The sequence below is a fragment of the Nyctereutes procyonoides genome, unplaced genomic scaffold (genome assembly GCF_905146905.1).
Source record: "Nyctereutes procyonoides isolate TBG_1078 unplaced genomic scaffold, NYPRO_anot_genome, whole genome shotgun sequence".
Classification (NCBI taxonomy): domain Eukaryota; kingdom Metazoa; phylum Chordata; class Mammalia; order Carnivora; family Canidae; genus Nyctereutes; species Nyctereutes procyonoides.
Genome location: NW_026575042.1, coordinates 20,279,933 through 20,290,087, shown reverse-complemented (window position 1 = coordinate 20,290,087; position 10,155 = coordinate 20,279,933). Strand labels below are relative to the sequence as shown.

Genomic DNA, 10,155 nt, shown 5'->3' with positions numbered 1-10,155 from the left:
CAAGCTGAAGGAAAATCACAAGTTTTCATTTTATTCTCTAGCAGTTTCCAAAAATAACATCTTAAATATATACCTCTTAGACCAACTCACTACCCCAAGGATTTATTTTAAACTAAGACACAACTGGAACTAAATAAGCTCCAGATATTGGAATGTAAAACTCCTAATCTCCCCACTTATATCGCTCAAGGACACAGTGGTGTCCACGGAGTGATCCGGGGCTGTGGATAAGTGGCTTTCTTAGTATTTGAGGGTTTCTGAATATAAGTCTTTATGTAATTATATGAAAAGATCTGTTTTCATAGAAAAGTTATGGCTCTTGACACCTGAATATATAATAAAAATTTAAAACTCTAAGAAAAGGACAGATACTCCCCAAAACTGTCCAGTTCTATTCTTTCCCCTAGAATAGACCTGAGAACCTGAGCAGATGTTGCAGAATATAACTTTTCAAACAAAAAGTGGTGATGATAGTTTTATTGTTTCTGGAAATCCAATGTACAAATCTTAAAGGAGAAAACAATCATGTCAAGGAGCCTAAACATTTTCCACACTTACCCATATTGTGATTGACAGATTTCCCGGAGAGTTTCTTCATGTTTTAAACTTCTTTGGAAATCTCAACTTGTCCACAGCCAGTTTTCCTTTGGATCTCTTGATTTAACACTTTTAAGAGGTTGGGCTAACTGTCCATCTGAAGAGAAAGGGAATTCCAGGTAATAGATGCAAATCCTCTGAAACAGTCCTTCACCTGACAGTTCTCCAAACAGGTTAAGCAGAAGCGTCACATACTTGGGCCGTTCTGACTCACTTATTTAGAGGAACATTTCTGGGCAAAATCCAGAATTCTGACTTACTTGTTTATTCATGCTTTTTCAGAGGCTCTTGCCCTAGTACCAGTCAGTCAACAGGTGGTTACTCAGCTCTGTGACCTTGGCATTGGGCTGGAGCTGAAGTAGGGCAGGGGTCCTCTCTTCCCTTTGCCTATAATTTCTCAGCTGACAGGAAACACTACAAAATAGTAGGTAAGTAAGGTTTAGCTGCATGCACTCTTCTAATTTGTTAACTCTGGACAGCCAAAGAAAGTCTGTGATCACTGAATTGAACTTTGAAAAATAGGGCAGCCGGGGTGGCTCAGTGGTTTAGCACCGCCTTCCGCTGGGGTCATGATCCTGGAGACCCGGGATCCAGTCCCACATGGGGCTCCCTGCTTGGAGCCTGCTTCTCCATCTGCCTGAGTCTCTGCCTCTCTCTCTGTGTCTCTCATGAATAAATAAATAAAATCTTAAAAAAAAAAAAAAAGAAACAGGTCTGTTCTCTTAACTGCCCTGAACTATGCTCCTGCCTTAGATGGAGAAGTGGGGAAGAATGAGGTGTGGGAGTATGGGGCAAGGATATTCCTCAACTTCAGCCCCTCACAACCTGTGGGAACCCAATGCCGATGGGAGTAACCTCAGCCACAAAGCCACAGTGGTCGCTTTTTTCCTGTTTTTCTTGGTCACTGATATCTAAGAAGACTTCTCAAGGTGAATAAAGTCAGGGATGAAGAAGGGGACATAGGAATCTCTACTTCTATTCTTATAATCATATTGGGCAAATATCTGTCACCATTGCACTGTGAGATTTGGGATTGCTTCAATCCAGTGAGTAGAGGAAGCAAGAGAGGTGTGTGAATGTGTGTGTGTGTGTGTGTGTGTGTGTTTGAGTAGTGAATCTGAGTCCAGCCTCATGTACACTGTGGAATGGATATCACAGACTCTGACAGCCTAGATCCACAGAAAGCAGTGCTGTGTAGATAAAACGTAGTATGTTTGCCTCCACAGAGGCGTTACCTCTGGCTTCTGTGGCCAATCTCTGCTGCTCCATGTTTGTAGATTCTGTAAGTCTCCATAGTCTACTTGGATTCCTCCAAGGGCTGCTGCTAACTAGTTGCCTGATCTCTGAAAACTCATCTTGCCTCTTTGGATGTCAGCTTCCTTGTCTGTCAACAGAACAGGGTTCACCTCATGGTCTCTAGAGCTCTTCCAATTTGGAATTCTGTAACTCTGATGTCAACGCTGGATTCCTTTCCACTCTGGGGGGCTGGGGTCACTTCATGCCTTGCCCTGGGGTCATCTGTGCTTCTGGGAATGGCACCACAGACTCCACAATCCCTTGTCCACCGCTGGGTGGTGTAACCATACATTTGTGAATGATGGAACATCGCAGGAGATGGGAAGAAGGAAAACACTACTATCGAATACAAGGATGGTTTTCATTCCCTACCTTAATTTTGTATTGCTTGCCTACTAAGTGCCAAGCAGTGTTCCAAATAGTCTTTTTTTTTTTTAAGGTTTTATTTTTTTATCCATGAGAGACACAGAGGCAGAGACATAGGCAGAGGGAGAAGCAGGCTCCCTGCAGGGGCCCGATTCGGGACTTGATCCCAGAACCCCAGGATCACGACCTGAGCCAAAGGCAGACACTCAGCCACAGAGCCACCCAGGTGCCCCTGTTCCAAATAGTTCTAAGCAGACATAGTCTCTGTTGTCACAGCACTGAAATTCCCAGAACTTTGACATTAAACAGCGATTAATTAAAATAAGCGCAGAGAATTAGGAATTAGGAACTGCTTCCCTACTCGTGTACTCTTCAATGGACTCCTCCTGGTTTCTTTGACTCCTTTCTCTCCTTTCTGCCTTTTCTATGAAACTAATCTTCTTAAAATACCTGTGAAGCTAAAATGCCTCTAATGTCTTTCCCTGGTACCTTTTATCCTATAATGAAATCCAGGCTTCTTAGGTCTCCTTGAAGTCCCTCTGCAAACTCAGGGTACCCACTTTTCACTCTTCTGTCCATCCACTCACTTTTCCATGTCCTACAACCAAATTAGCCTATTTGTGGGCTCCCTGGTCACTTGGGTTTTCTGCCTCCACATACCTTTTTGTTCTTTTAAAGATTTAGCCATTCGATTTAAAATGTTCTAAAGAGGGGCACCTGGATGGCTCAATGGTTGTGTGACTGCCTTCCGCTCAGGGCCTCAAGAGGTGATCAAGTTCCCCGTGGGGAGCCTGCTTCTCAGGCTGCTTGTGTCTCTGCCTCTCTCTGTGTGACTCTCACGAATAAGTAAATAAAATATTTTTTAAAAAATATACTAAAGGAATGCACACTTATTTTAAGAATCGAAACAATACAGAGATATGAAATGTGTTTGTAATCTCTTCTTCATTCCCCTCCATTTCATTCCCTCTGATGGAAGCACATTTTTGTTTCTCCAAATTTAAAGCAAAGTCCTATGAATCATGCAGAGAACATCCATACCCTTTACCCAGATTCACTAATTTGTAACATTTTGACACATTGGTTTTGTTCCTTTCTTCTCTCTCTCTCTTTCTGCACCCACCCCCAACATACATTGTTAATTTTTTTCTTTGTTATTTAAATAGTTTACAGACATCATGCCTCTTCACTGGTTAAGGTTCCAGCATGTATTTCCTAAAAACTAGGATATCCTCAGTATAGTTAACAACTTCAGGAAATTTACCATCCATACAACACTTATATCTAAATTCCATACTCTAATTTTTTCAATTGACCCAATTCTTTTTTTCTTTTTTTAAATCAATTCTTTTACAAAAAATGTTCCCCCATGCTGTATAGGATCTGATCCAGGATCATATATTACATATAGCTATCATGCTTCTTTAATTTCCTTTAATCTGGAAGCTCGTTTTTCTTTGTCCTTCATGCCAGTGACATTTCTGAAGAATAAAGTCCAGTTTTTGTTTCAGTTTTTAATAAAGTATTTTCTACTTTATATATTAATATCTGTATTTTTTAATTTTTTTAAAAATATTTTATTTATTTATTCGAGAGAGAGAGAGAGAGAGAGAGAGAGAGAGAGAGAGAGGCAGAGACACAGGCAGAGGGAGAAGCAGGCTCCATGCTGGGAGCCCGATTTGGGACTCGATCCCAGGACTCCAGGATCACACCCTGGGCCGAAGGCAGGCGCCAAACTGCTGAGCCACCCAGGGATCCCTATATCTGTATTTTAATAATAAAATATTCTGAGTCTGTCTGATGATTTTTCCCTGTCTTTTTAAATGTCATTTCCATCTCTGGGAATGCCTGTCTTCCCCAGTCCTACTTGTCCTCCTAGGCTTTGCTATAATCCCTTCTCCCCTGGCCCTTGCTGGAGGCCAGAGAGAACCTCTTAGACTTCTTTATACCTGCTGAAACACCCAGTACTGTGCTTTGCACACACAGGGCAATTTATAAATGTTTGTTGATTAATTGATTTGTGGCTGAGACAGGAGTACTGTCTACTATAAAGTCAGACGTCGTCATGTATGCTTAGCAAGTCAAGATTGGAATCTTTGCTGCTGATTGCTTCTGGGGTTTTGCAATTAATGAGGTAAATTTTGGATTCAAAACTGAATCCTTGACCATAGATTTGCCACACCATGGAACTGTGGGGTAAGTGATGTTTAAAAAAGTTTCACAATAGATCATTAAGAACATGAAATAAAAGTAATTTTCCTTACTATTTCATTCTCCCAAATCTTAGAAAACTGCAAAAGTGTTAAGAAAAGGTTTCAGAGATTAATGAAATAAAACTGCTTGAATTGCAATCCAGTATATTTCAATATAGTCCTTATGTTATAAACGTAAAGAAGGTTGAAGGTGGCTAGTTTGTTTAGGGAATGTGCTCTATAAAGGAGATGCTAAATTATAAATTGGGAAAACCGCTTCTCTACTAAGCACTATCCATTTGTCAACATCAAACAAACCTTTTTGCCCCAGCCTAAGAAAGCACTAGACTTTACCGGAGTCTTGGTAAATTTTGAAAATCACATGGTTGTTCAATGCCTCCATGTGGCAGAAAAAAATAATTTAGCTCTGTCCTAGCTTCCTGTGATAGCAACATTCAAGACCAGTAAGGTCTAACAATATTTAGGGTCCTTCTAAGGGACCAGTGTTTGTTTGTTTTTTTTTTTTTCAAAGGCCTACAGAAAAATGACCTGAATTGAAGATAAAAGCCCTAGATCTCATTAGGCTTCATGGAATTGACCCTTCTTTTTGAACCTTCCTTATCTTTCTGTATAAGGAATGCATTTTTCAGGCAAAGGAGTATCATAAAATAAATCGAGTTGTACTGAAATCTGCAGCGAGTCTGTATTTTCAGAAAGGCTTTGTAAGAATTCTTTTTAAATTCCAAACATAAGATTTTTTTCTCTTTTGACAGAAAAAGGAAATCTTTTCTATCTAGCCATAAGGCAAGTTTAAAAACCCATATTAACATGTGTTAATTTGCTTGACAGTTCTTTAGATGTGAAATTGGCCAAAGAATGGTCGCCTTTATGAAACACTTTAAGTTCAGTGTAAGCAATGAGCCAAAAATAGGAGGGCTCAGAAGTCAGACTGGGTCTCTTTCTTCTGAATCAACTATCATTTTACCTACTAGAGATCAGTCAGCACCTTGATCTTCAAGTGCTTCTACTTAAAAGTACTTGATACTCTAAAGATGGCTCGAAGACTTGGATTAATCTGAGAATCAGGAATAGGTATTAGTAAAAACTGAAGCCCACTTTCTCAAAGCACAGAGATATCACAGTGTTGCATGACTTGGGCTTCTGTAACTGGATGCATCTTTTAAATGTAAATTGAGCATTCCTTTCAAAGCACCCAATGTATTTGTAAGTATTTGCTTGCACAAGCATAGCTGACCACAGAGTGGGGGGAGTGGGGGAGGGGGAGGGAGGGGGGAAATTTTCGAGGCATACCTTTTAGTTTCTTTAAAATAATATAGCATGAAAATGTATTGCCTATTTAAAATATACCCAGAAATATAAAATAGGTAAATGATGACGATTATCCTCAGGATGGGGAGTAGGGAACTTCGGTAGTGGTCGTTTTAAGTAAATGCTCCAAGAGTAGTGATTCCTTTAACTTGCTTCCATTTTTCCACTTTCCCATCTGTCCTGATTGTTAATACATTCTTGAATATATTATCCGATTATTTTAAAGGCTTTCCTGTTTTATTTTTGAGTACTCTCTACACCCAATGTGGGGCTCGAACCTATAATCCAGAGATCAAGAGTCGCTTGCACCACCGACTGAGCCAGCCAGGCACCCCCAGAGCTCTTTTATATTTGATACATATTTTTTAATGTAATTGAGGCTCCCTCCTCCCCCACCCTCCATATCATCTGTAGGCAGCATGAGCCATAACCACAACTGTGCCACCAACTCACTGCATGACCTTGAACAAGACATGCAAACCTTTGCCTTAATTTCTTCATCTGTAACACTAGAAATTTGAATTTAAATATATCTTAGGCCCCTTCTGGCAAATAAAATTCTATGATTCCTTGATGCTGTCTCATAGGAAGTTATTTATTTATTTATTTATTTATTTATTTATTTATTTATTTATTTATTTATTTATGATAGTCACACAGAGAGAGAAAGAGAGGCAGAGACATAGGCAGAGGGAGAAGCAGGCTCCATGCACCGGGAGCCTGATGCGGGACTCAATCCCGGGTCTCCAGGATCGCGCCCTGGGCCAAAGGCAGGCGCCAAACCGCTGCGCCACCCAGGGATCCCTCATAGGAATTTTTTTATATTTGTCGTCAATTCTAAGTCATAAAGTCTCCATGTAGTAACAAGATTCCTGAGAATTAATATCAGGGTGGGATTATTAATAATTTACTTTCCATAACAGTTAACAAACCATCTTTATTAGAGATCCACATTTGATTCTTCTGACTGCCAATCAGTACAGCACTTGCCCTTTATAGACAAGAAAACTGAGGCTCATAGAGGTCAATTTAACTCCTAAGGCCTGGTAGTGTGTGTATAAGTAAAACTGGAAGGTTGTAAATAAACTTTTTAGTTTCTTATGACTGATACAACAGTATATTTAAAATAATCTGATGTAACGATGAGTCTTCTGAGAACAGTGAATTCTTTTCTAAATATTTTGAGGTTTTTATTCTCTCTCAGTGGGTCATTCTCAAACCATAAAGCACTAACCAGTGTTAGAGATAAGGACTAGTACACAAAACAGGGCTACTATCCTTTTAGACTGATGGCTGGGAAAACACTTCTCTTATAGAGGAGGAGCCCTCTGATTACATGATTTATTTCCCCAGGGATGGATCCAACCCAAGCATCAACAATGAAACACAAACTCCTATGTTCAGGGTTTTTTTTTTTTTTAATTTCTTTAAATATTATCCTACTTAGTATCCAAGTATCCAACGTATGCAAACCAAAATTTAAAAATTCAGCGTCCTAGTCATATCAGCAAATCAAACTTTTTATTTTCCTGTGTTCTCTGCCAGCTCTCGTCTTTATACATATAAATTTTTTTTTTTTTACCGGTTGTGCTTATAGTGTGTACGTGTATTATAAGGTGTCAGAAACTCACATTTTTGTAAGAGGAAGTCTCAATTTTGATAGCTTATTTCCTTCATCCCAACTCAGTTTAATTTCATAGTTGCTTATTGTTTTCTCTTGAATTTCTCTCTTTTTCATGAGAAGCACAAAAAATACACAACCTGGTTTAAGAGAGATTTTTTTGGTTGTTGTATTCAAATAACATACAGCAGGGAAAGTCATTCAAAAAATATACATATACTCTACCAGGAATCCTGCAACCAAACACTAATGTGTGGCAATCTTTCAAAATCTCTATGCATTTGAGTGACTAAGGGACAGCTCTGTCTGAAGGTGGGAGGTAGGAGGCTGAAATGATGACCTATACAGTTTTTCCCAGATTTTGGACTTGATTCTGTGACAATTCCTGGTAGATACAGGTTTCCTGGTAAGGATTAAGGAACATGCACGATTACTTTCTGAGTCCTGATAAAGTTGGAGTTTGAATGTAGAGAGCTAGAAGGGGTTCAGGTGGGGGGTAAGAATGGTTGTTTTCCCGGTTAGTGGATTTGCCATAAACTTTATACCTGTTGTGTGCCCTGTGGTAACAGAAGCCACTGTTGCCATGGAAAAGGATGGCAATTTGAATGAATTTAGAGTGGCCCATGGAAACCTGACTCGAGGTCTCCTTGATGTACCAGACCCTATATCTGTGGCACTGCACGTATATCTTCAGTTTCCTTCAACTGAAATGATAAGTGAGAAACTAAATCATAATGTGATACATTAATTTTTTTTTTTTGATGGCTTAATCTTGGTAAAAATGCTAAACGAGGAACAATTCAGAAGAACTCCTGATCATTCTAAAAACATTAAGTTTATTTGAATAGCATCTATGTTTTCGTTGAAACCGGTACCAGAGTCCCCAAACTTTTGATCCAATTTCCAAAAGTCAAACTGTCTACTTAAACGGACACCAAAAGTCCGAAACGCAACCTAATTCCGCAGCAAAGGGTTTTTTTTCTCTCCCCCCCAAGTAATTTCTCACATTTGTGAGCCTGTTACACGTTGGTTTTACCTGTCACGGATCCTTTGTATCACTTTTATAGAACACCGCCACTTTTCATAAAAAGTGACTGAAAGGATCTAAAATCGTAAAATGGCACGTGCCCGAGCAGAAAACTACTTTGAGCTCTTCCCTCCCAGGCGTGCCTGAGCCGACCTCTGCTCCTGGCAGGTAAACGGCCCAGGGAGAAGCCAGAGTCAGCTCCTAGGGAAACCCTGTCGTGGGGCTTCTTCCCCGGCCCTTACACTGATCACTTTTTAGGGAGAGTCTCCCCAGCATTGTCTAGTCCGAAGTCCTTCCCATCAAATTACCACCTTCCCCACCGGTGTGTCACCTCCCCTTCCCAAAAGCCCTTCTGGGGAAGAACTTCCTCTCGCGACCGCCCCATTGCACACAGTCCCTGCCGCTGCCAGCGCCCCCACCTCGGAAGGGCTTCCCCTCTCCAGCCCGGGATCCGGGGCCCCCAAACCACTTGGGAGAGGCTCCCCACCCCCGGCCCCGGCCCCGGCCCCGGCCCCGGCCCGGGCGTCCCGCGGCGCCGCGGTGGGAGCGGGGGAGGGGCAGGGACTCCCGGGGCCCCCGCGTCCTCCTCGCGCCCTCCCGCGCCCCCCCGGAGGTGTGCGGGGGGAGGGGAGCGCGGGTGGGTGGGACCGGGCCGGGCGGGGAGGGGGAGGGGAGGGGAGGGGAGGGGACGGGAGGAGGAGGAGTGTGTGTGCGAGCGTGTGTGGCTGGGGGAAGCCATTGCCTGTTTAATAGTTGCTGTTGCTGCACTTCCGCTTCTCTCCCAGCGAGAGAGACACGAGTGGCCAGGCCCAGCCGCAGCCGCAGCAGCAGCCGCCGCGGCGGCACGGAGGAGCCAGACACAAAGAGAGGTACGGGGATCCCCCCCGCCGCCCGCCGCCCCCCGCCGCCCCCCGGCCGCGTCGCCGGGCCTCGGGGACACCCTCGCCGCCCCCCCGACCCGCGCCTCCCGGGCCGCCGGGCTCGGGCGGGGGGGGCGCGGCGAGCGGCCGAGGAGCCCCGGGGGTCCGGGGCCCGCCCGCGGGGGATGGGTGGGGACCCCGGGCCGCGCGGGGTGCGGGGCCCGCCTGCGCCGCGGCCGGGGGGGCGTCGTGGCTCGAACTGTCAGCGCTGCCCCGGGAGCCCCCCGCTGGCCGCCGAGGGGGCCGGGGCGGGGGCGGGGGCGGCGGGGAGCCCCGTGCCCCCCGGCGGGCGCCCGCGGGATTAACCCCTCGGGGGCGGAAGGGCTCATTGTTATTCCTGTGCCGCGGCGGCCGAGGCCCCCCCCCCCCGCGCCCTCGCCCCACCCCCACGAGGGGTGGCAGCCGGGCGTGTGCCCGGGACCCCCGCCCCGGCCGCGCAGCCCCGAGCCGCCGGCCGAGCCGCAGGCCTGCGGGGAGAGGCGTCGGGGGAGGCGCCGGGGGGCCTCGGGCCTCGTCGCCCCGGCCCCCTCCGGCGCGCCCTTCCCCCACCCGGGCACCCGCTCCTCGCCTCCGTCCCCCCCGTTTCGGCTTCCTCTCTTACTCCTCTCCGCCCCTGCGCTCCTCCCGACCTCGCTAAACTCCACTCCTGCCCCCGCTGCCTGGCCCCGGCCGCGCGCCCCCCGCGCCCCCCGCGCCCCCGCGCCCCCCGGAAAGCCGACCGAAACCGCCCCGAGGCCGGCCCGCCGCCGGGACCGCCCCTCCTCGCCCCGCGGAGGCGCCCCCGCCCCCGCCCCCGCCCTGCCGCCC

General features: G+C 45.5%; 1 protein-coding gene across 2 annotated transcripts in view; it reads left to right on the top strand.

Moving 5' to 3' along the window:
• The first annotated feature begins 9,128 nt into the window (after window positions 1–9,128).
• UBE2E1 (ubiquitin conjugating enzyme E2 E1) overlaps window positions 9,129–10,155 on the top strand; it is a 74,649-nt gene continuing 73,622 nt past the window's right edge. Inside the window, exon 1 of one of the 2 annotated variants that reach the window (XM_055321196.1) lies at window positions 9,129–9,297. The gene's annotated coding sequence lies outside the window, so the exon portion shown is untranslated. The remainder of the gene's footprint in view (window positions 9,298–10,155) is intronic. The other variant, XM_055321195.1, reaches the window with a different exon arrangement.